The sequence below is a fragment of the Tursiops truncatus genome, chromosome 6 (genome assembly GCF_011762595.2).
Source record: "Tursiops truncatus isolate mTurTru1 chromosome 6, mTurTru1.mat.Y, whole genome shotgun sequence".
Taxonomy (NCBI): domain Eukaryota; kingdom Metazoa; phylum Chordata; class Mammalia; order Artiodactyla; family Delphinidae; genus Tursiops; species Tursiops truncatus.
This window is the reverse complement of record NC_047039.1, coordinates 60968386-60987088: the sequence shown is the minus strand read 5'-3', so window position 1 is coordinate 60987088 and position 18703 is coordinate 60968386. Positions and strand designations below refer to the sequence as shown.

The 18703-nt window shown below is 41.3% G+C and overlaps 1 protein-coding gene across 5 annotated transcripts in view; it reads right to left on the bottom strand.

The window, feature by feature from the left end:
• Nucleotides 1–13377, bottom strand: part of GLIS3 (GLIS family zinc finger 3) — a 507224-nt gene extending 493847 nt beyond the window's left edge. For 2 of the 5 annotated variants that reach the window (XM_019934153.3, XM_033858125.2), the window contains exon 1: nucleotides 13096–13232. The gene's annotated coding sequence lies outside the window, so the exon portion shown is untranslated. Of the gene's footprint in view, nucleotides 1–1349; nucleotides 2118–13095 lie in introns of all 5 variants that reach the window. The other 3 variants (XM_033858124.2, XM_073806158.1, XM_033858126.2) reach the window with 3 other exon arrangements.
• Between the last annotated feature and the right edge of the window lie 5326 nt (nucleotides 13378–18703).

Sequence of the window (18703 nt, the reverse complement as noted above, 5' to 3'; positions counted from 1 at the left end):
GCTTCCCTGGTGGCGCAGTGGTTAAGAATCTGCCTGCCAATGCAGGGGACATGGGTTTGAGTCCTGGTCCGGGAAGATCCCACATGCCGCAGAGCAACTAAGCCTGTGCGCCACAACTACTGAGCCTGTGCTCTAGAGCCCGCACGCCTAGAGCCCGTGCTTCACAAGAGAAGAAGCCACCGCCATGAGAGGCCCGCACACCGCAACGAAGAGTAGCCCCCGCTCACCGCAACTAGAGAAAGCTGCACAGCAACAAAGACCCAGTGCAGCCAAAACTAAATCAAGAAAAATTTTTAAAAAGCCGATATAACCTCTAAAAGAGATTATGAGGACATTAAACCATCTCAGATTTTTACTCTATGAGCAATCTTTTTCACAGTCCCTAGATTTACAAAGGATAAAAAAATAGGCATGGGAATCTCACAAAGGCTTCATATATCCATATATCCAAATATTCACAGCAGCGTTAGAGTCTTGGTTCTATACTGATCCTGAGTTATGGGGAAGGAAATAGAATCAACATCACAATACTCTCATCTTCCAGTAAGATCCTAGAAAAGGAAAAGGCTGTGTGAAATGCTTTATGGAAAGCATAAGGACAAAACAACCCTTCTAAAGGTGAGTATGTTCATCATGCACCACACACAGTAAACTGACAGTAGTTCCATGAAGCTTCCATCTGCCATCTTACCACTCCCTTCCTCAAGTGGCAGAGGGAGAACCAAAAGTAGTGACGTGGCCACAGGACATCATCATCCATCCATATATAATAATGTCAGTACTTCCTGGTTATAAATCATTAGGAAAGGCCTTTTCCTCCCTTGATCCACAGTTCCCCAAAATGTGTGTAATAACATGACTAAGTGCCACTACTCCAAATGAATGACCGACATAGTCACAATCTGTATTCTTTTATACAGACATGATAGTCATGGAAAGAAGCCAAAGCTGAACAAACACAAGAAATACAGACTGAGTGCAAAGTAGTAATGGCCAGATATCCTCAACTGGATGATTCCCATTTTTTCTCTATGATCCACTCAATGTCTTAGACGAATATTTCCAACTCAACTCCCAAATGAATGTTCCATAAATCATCAAGTACAAGATATCAAGAACAGCAAACCTTTTGTGAAGAATTTTTTTTTACTGTTTTAGAAAATCAAAAATACAGGTATCCCTTGCGTTTCAAAATTTCACCTTACGCCACTTTGCTTTTACAAAACTTACCTAAGTACCTCTAACCAAAAGAAATTTGAGGAGGATTTTCACTTTTATGAAAAAAGGTGAAAAGCAAAAACAGCTTTAGCATTTGTTCTGCAGGGGGCCATTATAGAGGCAGTACTCACCCCAAGCAGTGAGAGTGCTCCTTCGCTGGGAACTACGCTCAGCATCTCAACTTCAAGCCTCCAGAGCATTGAACTGTGTCTGTGAACATCTGTGCTTTATCTCATTTTATTTTGTGCATCCCTTAGCAACATGTGTCCTAAGGTAATTGCTTCTTCGTTTTATGCCATTTCAGCTGATGAAAGATTTCATAGGAACACTCTACTTTCAGATAGCAGGGGAAACCTGTAGTATTTAATTTTCAAGCCAAGCACTCACTGTGCCTTCTGCAAAGCTGAGTGTGTATGCCCATATGTTGAGGAACTTCCAAAATTACCAACAATATAAAACTGGAATGTTTTCTTCACCTTTATCAAGTCTCCATTTTATTAAGAATTCTATCAGTCTGTCACATTTAATACTGACATGCCTCCTCGGAAAAAATCCTAGGTCTCACTCCTGTCCTTCCCTCCACTACAGTTGCCAAGAAGGGACAAATAAATCTAATGAAGATTATCCAAAACTGCATCATTTAAGTTTGTTTATGGAACAATAAGAAATGAACCCTGGTACCAGACTGGTTGTAAGGTTTTTTTTTTAATTATGGAAAAATTCCAATGCCTTTTCTGCTGCATCCATTTAGAAGAACTCAAGTATACTACCAGCTGTCTGTTGATTCACTGGTTGATTGTGGGCAAGAGTCATTTAATGTCTCTGTGCTTTGCCAGATGATATTGGCCATCTATTCTCCATTCATTGATAAAACAGTGTTTTCTGAGGCACTTTGAACCCTGCAAAAGAAAGCACTTATTCAGTACCAACCAAAAAAAAAAAAAAAGGCAAAATAAATATGTTGTATTGGCAATTTGTTGAAAATGAGGAATTATCCAACATGACTGGAAATATGAGTCACTAAGACCATGGGCCAAGTGACAAGTTTCTGCAGATTTGCAGACTATGCCCATTTCCAGGTTTTTTAAAAATAAAGGAGTCGATTTTGGCATCAAGATCATATATAAGCAGGAATTCTCATAAAAAATCTGGGTAAAAACATATAAGTAAGGGCTTCCCTGGTGGCGCAGTGGTTGAGAGTCTGCCTGCCGATGCAGAGGACACGGGTTCATGCCCCGGTCCGGGAAGATCCCACATGCCGCGGAGCGGCTGGGCCTGTGAGCCATGGCCGCTGAGCCTGCACGTCCGGAGCCTGTGCTCTGCAACGGGACAGGCCACAACAGTGAGAGGCCCGCATACCGCAGAAAAAAAAAAAAAAAAAAAACATATAAGTAAGTACTCAGCATTTGGTTAGATCATTAAGAAGGTGAGTTTGTAAGAAGGAAAAATAATTAAAGAACTGAGAATTTAATTATCAGAACTCATACCTGCCCGGATATTTATTTTATTTTTATTTTTTATAAATCACACTCCTGTTTTAAATAGCTTTAGGGTGAAAGTAAAAACAACAACAAAAATGTACTTAAATTTTATTACTAAAAAAGCAATAGCCAGAAAGTAAAGTGATTAATACCATAAAGAAAAACCAATAGGTCAATGGTGTGTGAGCTGAGAAAAACCAGCCTCAAGACAAAAATAAAATAAACTGTATGAGAAAATATGCCAAATAATCCAGTTTTCACATTAATTACACCAACAAATTTTTTAAGCATTAGACACCGGAATTTAAAAATCAATTTGTTTATTCATATTATATAATATTTTACGTGCTTTTTGGCCAGGTCATATGATCATAATTCTAAGCCCACTTGGTAACAAAAAAGGAATAAACAGCTAACTTTTAAGAAAGACCCATCCTCACTGAGTCGGAGTGAATAGAGTACTCAACCAGAAGTTAGGACACCTAACTAATTGTGTTCTAATTCTAATTGTTCTAATTGTGGCAAATCATTTACAACATCTCTGGACAGTTTTTCATCCACAAAATGAAGAATTTGGTGATAATCACTTGAAATTTTGTTCTTCCAGATAATTAAGAAAAGGAAGATTATGGAAAATACTCATTAACTATGATGAAGGATAAATATGTAGATTTTTATACCTATGGCACTTAAATCAAAGGGATTGGGTGGATATGAAAGCAAAAATAACAGTAATCTCTACTGTCTCCATCACATCAGAGATGTGCTGAAAGACAACACCCACCTTGAAAAATGAACATTGGGTTAAATTTTCCTACACTTTGCCAGAAAGTAAAATCACAACTAATCACTATCAAAACCTGACTGGTAGGATTCCACTGGAAGAGCATCTTTCTATTTAAAAACTTAATCAAGTTCTCCACCATTACTTTCTCCTCTGTCCTCCATCCAACTACTCTAAACCTAAGCATCAACAGAAAAAAAGAAGAAAAAGGAAAAGCGTGGAACCCCCGGAAGTATAAATTTAGGGTACTTTGGATCTGACATATTAATACATTTAGATTTTTAATACTCCTTTGGTTCTAACAATGAAAATGTTCATTCATCCTGCTATATGAGTCAACATAAGTTAATAAATCTTTCCTTTCGGCCACTTGAAAACTCTTAAAACACATTCCTGTAAGTCAAGTCAGAGAGGAAGTTACTTAACTCCTAAGAAAACCAAGGCACAAAATCACTTAATGATAATTTCATTAGATTTCTGGAAAAGCTATGACTTTAATCAAAATACAAGATCATGACTCTACCTTCTACCCAAAGCTCAAGGCACTGTGCCGTGTGGATTAAAAGATTACACAGAACAATGTTAACTCATCCCTTCAAGAAAATTCCAAAAACACGAGTTCTATAATGTCTATTTACAGCCAAAAGCCCTTTCTTAGTTAATATTATTAACAGACTCATCTAGAGTCATAATTCATCTGATGAGCCAGTTAATTATTAATTTTCATACATCATTTCATTTCCTTAGGCTACATTTAGCCTTTGTTACATTTTCCATTCCTTATGCCACAAGCATTTCTTACCCTGCATAGAAACCCTGATAATGAGACACAAAATGCCTGTCAGCAAACAAACTGCTCCTGGGCTGGTTTCTTATATATACGTCTAAACCATCTAAAATAGAGTTTTTATTGATTCTTTTTATTTTTCCCGCTTCGGGTTAATGATTGTATAATTTCATTAACATTGCCTTTTCAACATCACTGCCTTGATCGCTAATAGGCCCCTGCTATTCCCATGGGTTTCTCTAGTTACAGCTTTGTAGCCAGAAGAATATAGAAATGAAAAGCCTATTGATAGATAATATAAGGTATTCTCGTGCACTGCTGCAGTGTGAAGCACGTTTTGCAATTCAATCAAGGACAGATAGAGCTGAATGTTCTTAGATCCTAGGAGTTCATTTTAATAAGCAGAATGTACCTTGTCCTAACACAGGTGACTGACTCCTCAGAAAAGATTGTATAAACAAACACCAATCGTGTAAGTCATTTTATTGGCAACAATATAAACACAGCTATATTAGATGTCACCAATAAATCAAAATTATTCTTGTCTGCAATTTTAACAAGAGGAAAGTACAAACATGTGCCTGTGAAGCTGGAGGATACTATAGAGGAAATGCACTGGATGCATACAATATCATTTCTCTAAACTGAAAGTATATTAAGTAACCAGCAACAAAGTTTAGTTGATCATTTCCGTGTTTTCATAACTTTATACAGTGAGACTGACACTCTCACAGACTTTACAACAGAGGCCACACAGAAACAGGGATGGAATAATTCCACATTTGGGATGTGGAGTGGAAACTTGGGGAGGTTACACCTTGTAACTAGTACATATAGACCGTATAGTCACTTGGGCACTCCCAAGGTCTAATATATGTAATTCGAGAATATTAACATATTTATTTTGAATACTAAGATGTTTATAGCTATTACTCAAGCAATATAATCACCAATAAAATGAAATCAAAGAAGTTTAGCTTTGAGTTATACCATACTTTACTTAAAAGTATGAAGACAAATCAGTGTTCCCTTCAGAAATTCAAGACCATTCTACCAAAGACCACTCAGAAAAGATTATATAATGAACTTATGGATCCCATCTAATAGAATTCCTGACTCTGTTTTAATCTGTGATTACAACTCTTTGCTATCGAATTAGAGATATACACATTTTAACTTTTTTATATAAAATTTTCTTAAAAATAAAAATAATCTTCCCTAAATTTATAGAGTAAAATATCTGGCAGTGCCTTTTTAATCAAATTTAGTGGCTACGATACTAAAAATGTGGGTAGTCATTATGGACAGGACACTGAGGAAAGGAAGGAAAGAGAAAGGGAGAAGAGGGACAGAAAGAAGGAGAGAGAAGGAAGGGGAGGGGAAGGCAGTGCTAAAAAATGACCAAATCTAATGCAGGAATTTATTCTGTAGTTAGTTAATCCTAACTTAAAAATCAGAAGCAGCATTGAGAACATTCCACACGATGCTAGTGATTACGGATATCTGGAAGAAATATAGAACCTTCAAGAAAATACTGCTGGAGGGCATTATTAGAAGTTCAATAACCTCTCTTAGAATCTACTTTCCACACTTCAATGCATCTATGCAACTCTCATATCCCCCTAACTTACTAAATGTCACTATTTTTAGTAGCAATTACCTACAAGTGTTTCATCAACTTTGCCTCAGTCATGAACTCATCAATGAGTACAGAAAGTTCTAGAAAAATATGGCCCTACCAAAAAACGGCAACAGAGAGGGGGATAGTTAGGGATTCCCTTAGTCAGCTGCAAGAAATCACACACAATGAGAACGAACTTGAAACCAAAAAGATTTTTGAGACAAACATAGGTAAGTTCAGAAAGGTAACCATGCCTTGGCCCATGCATTGGCCCAAGGTGAATATGGGCCATAAGTTCCTAGATCTATGTTTAACAAAGTAATGTTTCTAAAGCACTGTTTTTCAAATTGACGGCAATCCATTGGTGAGCCCTGAAATCAATTATTCAATGGCAAAACATTTTTTTAATGAAATAGAACCAACTAGAATAAAACAGAAGCTATCAATGTGCATCAAATATATTAATGGTTAAGAATTGTTTCCTTTTAATGATTTGTGGGTGTATATGTCTGCATATCTATATGCATATAGTGTATTCTGGGTAAGATGAAAAATATATTTTCTGGTGGGTTGCAGACAAAAAAGCATAAAAGCTACTGTTATGGAAGCATTTGGACTATCTGCCTGCCCAGGTACTTAACAGGAGTATCTGTAGACATAGACAGAATTAAACAACCAAAGTAAAACAAATACCATAATATAGCCGTAATAAAGAAAAGATCTAAATGTTTGACATTTTTAGCTTTATGAAAAATAAGGCTTAAATCACACAAAGCTACACTCCTACCACTGTTATCTTTCACTTTATCTTTTATTTAACATCAACTGATCAACTGTGGTCTACAAATATCAATTAACCAACTGACTACCAGAATCAGGATCAAAATGACTGACAATTTTATATCTTCCTTGTTCTAAAGGGTACATGACCTTCCCTGGAATAAAACTTCACTTTTACAGTGATAAAGAGGGCAAGTATAAATTAACACATAACTGCCTTTGAGAACTGACTTTTTTTTGAAATCTGTTCTTAATACGAGTTAACCATCAGATCCTATGAAGAGGAATTTGAAATGGAAAAACGAACACATTCCCAGTGATGTCACCACTGAATTAATTACCTGAATTGCAAAGAGTGAACAAACACCACATGGCCATGGTTTGAGACACAAAGCCTTCTTCAGAAATATAAAAGAAAAGTAACTGGCTGGAGAATTTTCTTTAAAAAAAAAAAATCCATCCTCACACAAGGAGATACACAGGTTGTAAAATACGGCAAATGAAAGTGCATTCTTTGTCACCTAGTATGTATAAATAACTACTCAGCCCATATGAATAGCTATTTGCAAAGCTAAAACTCACTATATGTTCAAAAGGATAATAAACATCTACCTATGGAAGATTCTAGAAATAAATTGAATTTAGCACTCATTAAACCAAATATTCAAATATATTAAATTATCCCTATCACTTGTGTAACTGAGTGATTTCTTTCCTTCAGTGTAGTTAGTTATTCCTTAAAAGTAACCAATGTAACTATTTTTAGCTGTTGGTAGACAGAAGTTTTATACAAGTTAAATTATGTTCACTGACATCACTGCAGAAGTATGAATGTCCACAACAATGACTAGGCCCTTAACCAACATGACAACATATTTATTTAAAAAAAAAAAAAAAACCCTACATGAATGACTCAGTCAAGTTACAGACAGAAGTGGAATCTATTGGTCATGCTGCAAAGGTTGAGAAAACATTAATCCATTTCTTCACACACAGGAATAACAAGAATTCATATATAGGCCTGGCATCTGGTTACTTTTGTGTGTACAGTATTCAGCAGGCCTAGAAATGAAACTTCATAGATCTGGCTCAGAACTTCTGAAATAACTGACAATGAGAAAGCCTGACCTTTTTTATCAAGGAGCCTGGGACGGGGTCTGATCTTGCACTATAATCCTATCTGCCCATCTGCAGTTCAGCAAGGCTTGCTGCACCTGAAGGAATGTGTAGTTGTTCCCATTCTTGGCCTGAAGAGATCATGTCAGACAAGAATGGCCCCCACCAGCTTTCTTTACTTCAAGTCTGCTTTCAACTACTTAGAGCCTTCATGATTCCAGTTTTACAAATAAATCCCCTGATTTTGTTCCCACAGTAGAAAATGATTAGATCCTTGTTTCTGTTCATCCTACATACTGCCTTTGAGTCCACCTGAGTGGTGTTTCCCCTCCTCCCTTCTTTTGCCCTCTGTTTCCCCAAATCCAGATTCTATTCAACCTCCAGGCCCACCCCACCTTAGGCCTTCTCTGATCCTCTCTTAATCCCTCTGTCTCTGATCTGTAAAATGGTGAGAATTACACTGTTGTACCTAGTTCACAGCATTACAGAATATTAAATGAGATAATGCACGTTACTTGTTTAGCACACTGTCTGGTACATAGAAGGATCCAATAAATGTTGACTATTTCACTCTATGTACACCTCCTTTAACATTCATAACTTTCTGCATTGCCTTATAGTTATTTGCCTATGTTTCATCTTCCTGTCTAAATTCTAATTTCATTAAGTTTTAGGACTGTGTCTAAATTACCTCTGAACTCTCCCCAGCCCTTATAGGTACACAGATTATTTTATACTATACCTTTATATTTATATTTTTCACACTACCTGTGTCACACATATTGACTTTTCATATACATTTATGCATATATTTATTATATTTATAGTTATCACACTGTACTGCTTATTTATACTGAAAAGCATAGTATAAATGAAATATATAATTATATATTTATACATTAATATCCTATATTTATCATTTATTGCCTGAATAAATATAGTCTAAGTAAGGTGTGACCATAAAATCATGAACCTTACGCTCTGTGCCTTGTTGAACCAGTTTAATTACAGTTGTGTGCTTCCTGGTCTATTCCTCCCAGTCTATTCCTTTCTTTATTAGAACAAAGCAGCATAAAAACTCCATCTCACTCTTCTGAGCCGGCATATTATTCTTGTCTTTACCTTGGCATACTCGTGAACAATGAGAAATCCTAACTAAAAGTCACAAAACAAATACAGTCATTTCAGTACTTTCACCCAGGCGCTTCTTTGCGTGTTGGGGGAGTGGGGGGGGGGGGTGTGCTATCCCTAACAGAGAGACTGCCGAATGCATTCTGGGCTGTCACGGTGGTAGCTGCTCCTCAGCATTCTCCTTGCTCACCCTAAGCTGGCTTCACTCATGTTCAGTCTCCCTAATCAGACAGTCATTAGGATGGAGAATAGGGCTTCTGCTTCTGTCAGCGTTTTTCCTTAATTCTGTCATATTAAGTAACGCCTGACCAACCAATTTCTGCAAGCCAAAATGTTCCCCTAAACTTTAAAGGGGAGTCCAAATTATTTGACCTACTAAAAGGTTGTTATATCAGCAAAAGAAGCCAGACCCAAGGGTGCATATTGAATTATCCCATTTACATAAGGTATTAAAAAGACGGGCAACATTATTACATCTCGTAGAAGTTAAGGCAGTCATTACTCTTGAGGAGAACACAGTGACTGGAAGGGCTGGGGGAAGACAGTGATGAGAAGAGAGTAAGAGTGATGTTTCTGGGGTGTTGGTAATGTTCCATTTCTTAATCCAGATGCTAGTTATTCAGTTGTGTTCAGTTTGTGAAAATTCATCAAGCTTAAGATGTATGTACTTTATCAATATTTTATTTTATCTCAATAAAAATATTTTATCTCAATAAAAATTTTGGACTTTGTGTCAACTCTGCCTCAAGTAAGTGGAAAACTAGGAAAACTTGGAATTTGAGCATCTTTTAATCAAGCTACATGTTAATGTAATTTCAAAGACTTTATTGTAAGTTTTATCCTCCTGGAAAGAGTAAGGCAGCATGGTTATATTGCACAGATTTCCTATGTGCCGTTTATTTATGTTTTAAATTTATTTTCAGTCCTGATTGAGTCTATGAGCCAACCAAACTTTAAGAAAAGTTAAATGTTAAGTCTTGTATTTCAATCTTCCTTATAATATCCTCTACAGAAAATAATTACACAGAAAATGACTTCTCCAAGGAAGAGAATGTGCACAGGATGCCATTTCCTGAATTATCTCCTTCAAGAAGTACTCCTTCTATACTCTGGAAGAACTACAAATTAACATTACAACTCCAGAGATCAATAACTACAATATGAGAGAGACAACACCGGAAAGAATGTCCTCAAATTAATTTACTAGCAGGAAAGAACACTCAGAGAAAAAAGACTAAGAACACTGAGCTCTCTTCTGAAATGATGGAAAGACCACTTTCTGCCATATAAATGAAGGTAGGGCTGGTACATGATCAGTTCCTCCCAAGCAAACCAACCGACCCCCCAAGTATTCAATTTCTGACAGACTCTTTACTATTAAGGAACTTGTATGTTATCGGGAACCAGAGAAAAGATGCTCTCTCAAACTGGCCTAATGTGAACCAAGGAGAGATGGAGTTACAGCAGCAATTAGATTTAACTATTCACACTGCAGGATTACTGAGTCCTCTGGGTAACAAAGGAAAGGACTTCAACTACCAACAAGGAAAGGTGTTTGAAAGTAACTGGAAAAGAAATCCCCACTCTTCCTTTCCAAGGTAGTGTTAGGGCTAATCTGGCTGCATAGACAACTAGTGAAAACATATGAAAACTGTAAAGCATTCAAAGGCGATCATTAAACTTCAACAGTTCCCAATTGCAAAAATAACATCACACTCTCCTGTCTCTAAGTGGCTTCAAACAGTCATTGTGGCAGATCCTTTTTCTACAAACTTTTGCTGGTTGCAGCTGTTTCACACTTCACTGTAAGCAAACTTGAAGGAGGGAGAAAAGAAGGAATGGGAAAATTTAAACCAAGACAAATCAATTTTATACAAAAAAAAAAAGTGTCCCCATTTATGTAAAAAGGGAGGTCCAGTCAGAAATGCTACAGAGAGGGAAACAGACGTCTGGCTAACTCCCAAGGCAGAAATCATGACTCATCAAAGCTTTCAGAAGGGACAGAATGAGACTCTGCATTTGTCTTGAGTTCACCTTCAGGCCAAGGAATGCTCTCTGAACTGGGAACTGGGAAACTTGATTGTCTGCCCTGCGACTGTGACAACTGGCTCTGAGGCCCTGGGCAAAACTCCTAAAACTCTCTGGGTCTCAGCTTCCTCATCTGTAGGTGATAACCAAGATCCCATCATACTTGAGATTCCCTCTTTCCACAACCTAAAGGGAACTGGTCCACTGGGGGGAGCTGCAGAACATTCCTCTTCTCAAACTCCAGAGCCCCGGGCCCAAACTCTGGGGCGACGCTATGTCCTACAAGTAGGTGGGGAGAGGGTGCAAAGCCCTCTTCTCTGCAAGAAGGGGCCGCAATTCCTGCTATCAAGTCCCTGCGTTTCCGGAAGTACCCTCCACCCCCACCCCCTGCCCTGGGTTTAGATGCTGCAGGGATGAGGGCCCAGCTGATGTCCGGGAAAGCCTAGTAAGGGGGTGAGGAATACCGAGGTGGGGGGGCTCTCCAGCCAGGAGGAGGGCTGGAGAGATCGGGAGAGGTGCCGGGGACCCGCCGGGCGAAGGAGAAGCGTGTGGGGCAGGACAGGAGAAGGGCAGCACTTATCTGCTCATGACCCCCCTATCTTGGCCACCGGAGATCCGAGGCCCATGCCCCTGGGCTCTCTGGCAAGGAGTGAGGGGCGGGTCCGGGGAGGCAGAGGCGACAAAGCCCTGCTGGGGACGCGCTGCTGCGACCCCGTTACTCCCTGGCCGCCTCTGCCCCTAACCCTCGGCCTTGTCCACAACCGAGCGCAGCAAAACAAAACAAACTCGTGCAGGCTTCCTGTTGTGCAACCCAGTCCTGAGTAAGTCGGGGCCGAATGAGCGCTGCGGCTGGCCCGCGGCTGGGAAGTCCAAGAGGCAGGGAGCAGCGCGCTGCCCGGCCCAATCCCGGATCCCGAGGAAGTCGCAGCCTGCTCGCCGCTCCCGGGAGCGCACGCTCCCGCCGGCCCGAAGCCCCCACCCAGCTATCGCCCTAATCCTTGTTCTTTCACTTCTTGCCTCTTAGACACCCCCAAGTCGAGGGTGCGACTCGGGAAGCCAGAAATGACCTTTCAGAAAGTTTCTCCCTACAGGTACCTAATTGAATCATCCATAGGATGACAAATCCGTCAGGGCCAAGTTTTCCAGACATTTGGGTGACTTCCTCATCACCGAAGTGACTTGTCAGCTCCAGTGAGTAACTTGGAAGTGTCGCTCTGGGCAAGGTGTGTGTTTAGGAGAAAGCCGGCTGCTCACTCACGCTTTCCAGAAAGCGGCCTCGGGCGACTTCAAAATACACACAGGGTCATTTATAGGGACTGGAGTTGTGCGCAGGACAAAGTCCCCGAGACTGAGACATTTCCCAAACAGTGCTGACATTTTGTCGGGCCCTATAAAAATGTAAATGTGAGGTGACAAACCTAGTGGGGAGTGTGCGCGTCTGAATCTGTGCATTTTGCGGCGTGGGTTTATAGTTATAGTTACAAGACCTGGCGGCTGCGAGTCGCTGGACCCGTCCCCACGAGGAGTTAATGTACCCCCTACCGGAGGACCTCCGGAGCAATGGGGAGGGACATGGGCTTGGGTGAGGCACAACATGGAAAACAGCCTTCGTTAGAGCTCCACAAACACGTGGAACTGGCAAAGGCAACTAAAGCCCCGTGAGCGCGAGAGAGACCTCATGTCAACCCATCAATTCCCACTTCTCCAAAGTTTCCCTTCAGTGGGGACTCATGGGTGGCGTGCACAACCATGCCCTTGCGTTCCGTAACCTGCCCTGATTTTGTAGCCTTCTGGACCCTGTAGTTTAGAAGAAAAGCCAAAAACAAAAAAAGTCTTCCTCATTAGAAAAACTTTAAAACCTTGTTGATTTCCTCTCCGTCTTCTTCAGTCGACGCTTTTAGACAACTGACAAGAACACGGCTTGACTCCTAATTGAGAATTGTTATCTATCTCAGTAAACAGACCTTCTAGAGAATCTGGGTGTTGGAGTGCACGTATTCTTAAACCTGAGCGAACGCCACCCGTTCAGCGTGGAAACAGTTCTAATACCTAGTTTGTATCTCTGAGCGTTGCAACTCCCCCACATTCTCAAGCGCCCGGCTTCTCCCGTCTCTCGCCTGCGAGCAAAGTTCCTATGGCATCCACTTACCAGGTAACCGGGATTTCCACAACAAAGCCTGGCGTGCGGGTCCCTTCCCCCGGCCAGCCTGAGCGAGTGACAGCGGGCGGCCAGCGCTGGCGAGGAGAAACTTGGGGCTCCAGCCCTTCAGCGCGCTCCCCCGGCTCTGCCTCCTTCGGAAATGAAAACTCCCATCCAAGCAGGGGGACAGAGCGCGGAAACCCGGCCCAAGTGCCGTGTGTGCGCGCGCGTGTGCTAGGGCAGCGGCGGCAGGGGGAGGAGGGGGCAGAAGTGGGGTGGCTGTACCCTCGGCATCAGCTCATTCTGCCGCCCCCTCCCCGCGCGCATACATACACACACACACACACACACACACACACACACACACACACGGAGCAAATAATATCTTTAAAAAGTTGAGTTTCGACTTTGTGCCTCGCGCGTCCTGTTCATCCTCGCCCTGGGCCTGGGGGTGCGTCTGGGGGCCGGCGCGGGATGCTGGCTAACTGCTTTCGGCGGGTTCCGTCGGGAGGACGCTGGTGCGAGCCTAGACGGCTGCGGGCAGCGAACGGGGCTGCGGGGAGGGGCAGTGGTGGCGGCCCCAGCGCTAGTGCCCGTGCGCGCCACGCTCTGGGCTGCCCTGGCGGCGCAGTGTGGACGCGGCTGCAGGGAGAGGGGAAGGGGGAAGAGGGAGGGAGGGAGGGAGGGAGGGGGTGAGGGAGGGAGGCGGCCTGGGAGGAGAGTGGATGTGTGTGCGGCCGCCGAGGGCCGGCCTGTAGGCAGCTGCTTCCTGAGTGTGAGCGCGGGAGGGGGAAGGGGGGACGGGCTCGCTGGTCACCAGGCTGGCCAATTCGAAGGCCGAGCTTGTGTCTCCCTCTCGACGCGATCAAGCACATAGTCCTTCCCGTGCGCCAGGGAGTCAAAGAACTCCAGAACCGGCTAACAGCCGGGAGACACTTCACCTTCTTCTTGGGCCTTATTTATTGAACGGGTTTTTTTTTTTAACATGCAAAAGCGTCAGCATTTCGACAAGAGTTAATGTCAAAGCATAAACAAGTTAAATAAAAAAACACGCAGTAGTAAAATGGAGAGAAAAATTAAAAAGTGGAAAATGGCAAAAGGGTCTTTCTAATATACAGGATTGAAGGCACATAACTTGGAAAATGGATAGGTGAAGATGCCTTTGGCAACTTTTTAAAGTAAAGAATAAGCAGAAAAGAGAGGAAGGTGATGGAAGTGTTACAAGATGTAAAATTCTAAACACGGGCTGCTAGGAATGGAGGCACATTCCCTGCATATGTTGCACCTATATAGTGGACCATTCTTAAGAATCCAACATCCTCAACTTCATACCCCACCTAAGCTGTGACCCCAGTCCTTCTGCTTGGTTTGGTCAGAGACCTCAAGAGGCTGTCCCCAGAAAGCCAACTGTTAATGGTTCCCTACATGTACTGCCACAGATGCGTGGACTTCCACCTTGGGAGTCAATGTAAGTAAAGCACACAGTATTCTCCAGTTAGACCTTTCTACAGTGAGAATATTATTCACCCTCATGAATGAAATGAATGAGGATATCTCAAGACACTTAGATTCTCACCAGTCCTTGTATTCTATTCCAGGGCTCTCACTGAACTATAAATTACCATTCAGGTAGCAGATGCTGTGATCAAGATAAAAGCCCTCAAGTACACAAATGACTCACCAAAGATTGTTGACAATTTTCATTTATCTTACTTCAGAAATAATATTACTAGAGTTGGTCTGTATCCAAGGTATGCCATCACCAAAAAAGTCCAGTTTTCACAATACTTCCTCTGTCTCATTATGATCCGCTTTTCAAGATTCCCTTCAGGGAAGGCATTTTTTTCCTTTCCCAAAGACACAAACTCATCAGAATATTAATCACCAGAATATCTGTCAGCAGAAGTGGAGGGAGGGAAATAAAGTAATAAGTTCTTAAGATATGTAATTCTGTCAGTTTTCCAGTTTCTCCCTCTGTTCTTCCTCTCTTTTTAAACAGAAGTATCCAAAAGCCCAAGATGGCAATAGAAGGGGGTTCAACCACACACAAGAAAAGAAGATACTCATAAAATGAAGCATGCAGCAGTATCACAAAAGCAAAGAAACCAAGTGATGGAAGTTGCCATGACTATTCCACTGTGGCTAGTTATGGCAACAGGCCTGACGTTCACATAAAAACTCTTCCTCATTAACTCCAGCCTTCCGGAGCAGAGCAAGATGGGAACACTGACCCTTCAATGCATCACGGGAAATTCTCTTCATCCAGATTCTTTTGTTGTACATACTGCTCCCCAGGAACAAGACAAGCCTCAATGGAGGTTGCAAAAAACCTTTCCAACGTACCTTAAATATCATTTCAAATACAATGGTTTCGATGCATGAAATTATATCCTAGGGGCTTACAGAAGCTTCCAAAACTTCCCACTTGACGGGAATAGCTGGAAGAGAAATATATAGTGTTACACCCTACTTTAATCAATGGCTCATGGAAATAAAACACTGGGAAAATTATGAGTCATCAACCTGGATTCCCAAAATTCTCTTCACTTATAAGAGCCCAAGGGTGGGAATGCCATTTTTTTATTTAGGTGGGATTTTCACAAGCTTCTAACATTCCGAAGACATTTACCTACCACTTAACAGGTACAATGCTTTGGTTGACTTTTTTCTTTCTTTTTTTTTTTTTTTTTTTGCTAGGAAGGTAGATCTGCAATGTCCTTATATTCCATGGGATATAGTTAAAATGCAGTGTTCTCAATACAACCATGGAATGACTCAGAATGAGCTCTGTACCTCTTCTGGATTGAACTGGTCAGCATGAGTTGGGGAGGGGAGAATAATGAGATGGTGGAAAAGGAAATAGTGCGGTTCAGAAATGACACTCTCCTTTCTCCACCAGCTTTCCATTGTGCTTAGGAATGCCATGGTAGCCTTTCAGCCAGATAGGTGGGAACTGCAACCCAGTTGTATCTTTCCTCTCTGGAGTCATTAGTTGCATGCATCTCCACGGCTGACTCACGGCAGCTGACTCAGCAGACAGGGCCCTGCTGCCAGCTCAAGTCCAGTTCTCATTCATTTGAGAAATATTCAGCGAATACCTACTCTGTCCCAGGATTGGGGGCAAAGGAATCAACACATGTAGGCATTGTACATGGGAGGATGTTACATAAAGCATTTGCCCAGGGCCTGGGATATAGCAAACACTCAAGAAATGGTGGTGTTTTACATATATTATCTCATCAAAGCAATCATATGAGATGGCCACTGGCAGTCTCCTATTTAGGAGTAAGGAAGCTTGAAACTCAGTAAACAGTTAAGGAGAGTAGGAGACAGATCTAGGTTTGCCAGTCTAGAAGCCTCAAGTCCTTTCAACATTGCTATCCTACAAAATAACCATGCATGCTCTTTGAATGTGTGTAAAAATACCATTGCAAGGGTATAAAGTAAAAGGCATCTTCTAATTAATGTCAGACAAGCACAACTGAGTGTAGAGGACGAAGGAATAATTTCCTACTACAGAACAGGGAGTAAGTAGCTTGGCTGTTTCAGCTGGGCTTCGAAGAGTGGGTAGAGAAAAGTGGGTTCTCCTTTGATAAACAAAGGAGAACATTTCAAGAGGAGGAATCAGCATCAGAAAGGGCACAAAAAGCGTTAACTCTAGGGTATCTGCTCACACAAAGCTAGAATACGAAATAGGATAATTCACAATCTCAGACCTATAGCAGTGGAACACAGTAGACCCTGGAGGGAACATCCTAACTGCAAACCTTCAGGAGAACTGTTACTTGTGTCAGTCTGAGTGATCTGACAGCATTTACAAACTTGCAAAGAACCTTGATCAGATTCCTACTGCTGTAAAGTGTCTATAGAGAGTTTTACCTCAAAAATGCAGATAAGTTGAGCTAACAGCATCAGTGATAGTATGCCTAACTATCAACACACATACACATACACACCCAGGAGCTAGCAAGAGTCCAGTTATGTAGAAATACAGTGGAAAAAGTCAGTGTTTGCCAACTTAAAGAGGGGAGCTAAATGTTTAAGATGAAAATTTTCCATTTCACCTTCCTAAGTTAGTAATACAAATAATAGAATGTTATCAGTGTGTGATACTCTAATAAAACTTTTAAATTGATCTTTCTACTAATTTTGCCACAAGTGCAGTCAGCCCAGACTCTCCTGCTTACACATCAGTGATGCAATTTTTAAAAATTATTATTTATACCCATTACGTTCATAGTATCATGCCTCTTTTCCTTTCTAAGGCCAAAACCATAAGTCAGAGTCTAAAATGTATCACTCCACAAACAACTGACCAAAATGTGAAATATTTTAGTCTATACAATGTCGAAATATTTTACTCTATACAATGTCTCTCCACCTTGTATTACCGGTAAAATTTTTCCGCCTATTTTATACAAACCCAATTGAGATGCATCTAATATTCTACAAAGGTTTATAGGATATTTCTTGACATACTACTAAGGTATATCTCCAACGAGTTTACCTAAATAAAAATAAATTCATAGATATACAGAATGTTCCACAGGCAGCCAGTTTCCTGTGGCAGTTTCCAGTTTCATTTGATATCCAAACTGGCCACTTACATATAGTATTATAAAATTCATTACCTGATCATGATGCTATCTTATCCATAACTGCCTTCTGTAAATGCCTTATAATGGACAGAATTTACATTTCTTCATAAGCCCTTCATGGCCTAACAATAGTGCTGGGCACTAGTAAGTAATTAACGCTAACTGAATGTATGAATTAATGAGGAAGCCAAAGAATGGTTTCCCTACTTGCAGAGATGGTGAATAGCAGTAACTATTGTCTTTGTGAATATGCACAATCATTTCAATACTCCAAAAGAGTCTAAACACCTGTCTTTCTCTTTCTGTGCCCCCATGCTCTTCATTGTAAACTGAAGATTAAAATATTATTTCCTATTTCTTGGGGAAGAAAATTCAGTCTCTGTGCAATGCTTAGAACCAGGAGGGTGAGCCTCTCCCTCCAATGACCAGATGCTCCCTCCCTATCTGACATCCCACTACCTCCTTCACACCACTCCAAACCCGGTCATTTGCATCACACCGTGAATTCCTCCCCCCCAAAATATAAGTACTGGGACTTCCCTTGTGGCACAGTGGTTAAGAATCCACCTGCCAATGCAGGGGACACGGGTTTGAGCCCTGGTCCGGGAAGATTCCACATGCCGCGGAGCAACTAAGCCAGTGCACCACAACTACTGAGCCTGTGCTCTAGAGCCCGGGCGCCGCAACTACTGAGCCCATGAGCCACAACTATTGAAGCCCACGCGCCTAGGGCCCGTGCTGGCAACAAGAGAAGCCACCACAATGAGAAGCCTGTGCACCGCAATGAAGAGCAGCCCCCGCTCACCACACCTACAGAAAGCCTGTGCACAGCAACTAAGGCCCAATGCGGCCAAAAATAAATAAATAAAAATAAATTTAAAACAAAAAAAGAATGGCTTATCTCAAATTTGTAGGAAAAGATATATACATATGTACTAAATTATGGGGAGAAAAGATGGAATGAGGGTGCAGAGAGGAAGATGAGTTTTTTGAGAGGAAATGAAGAAGGCAGGACAGCA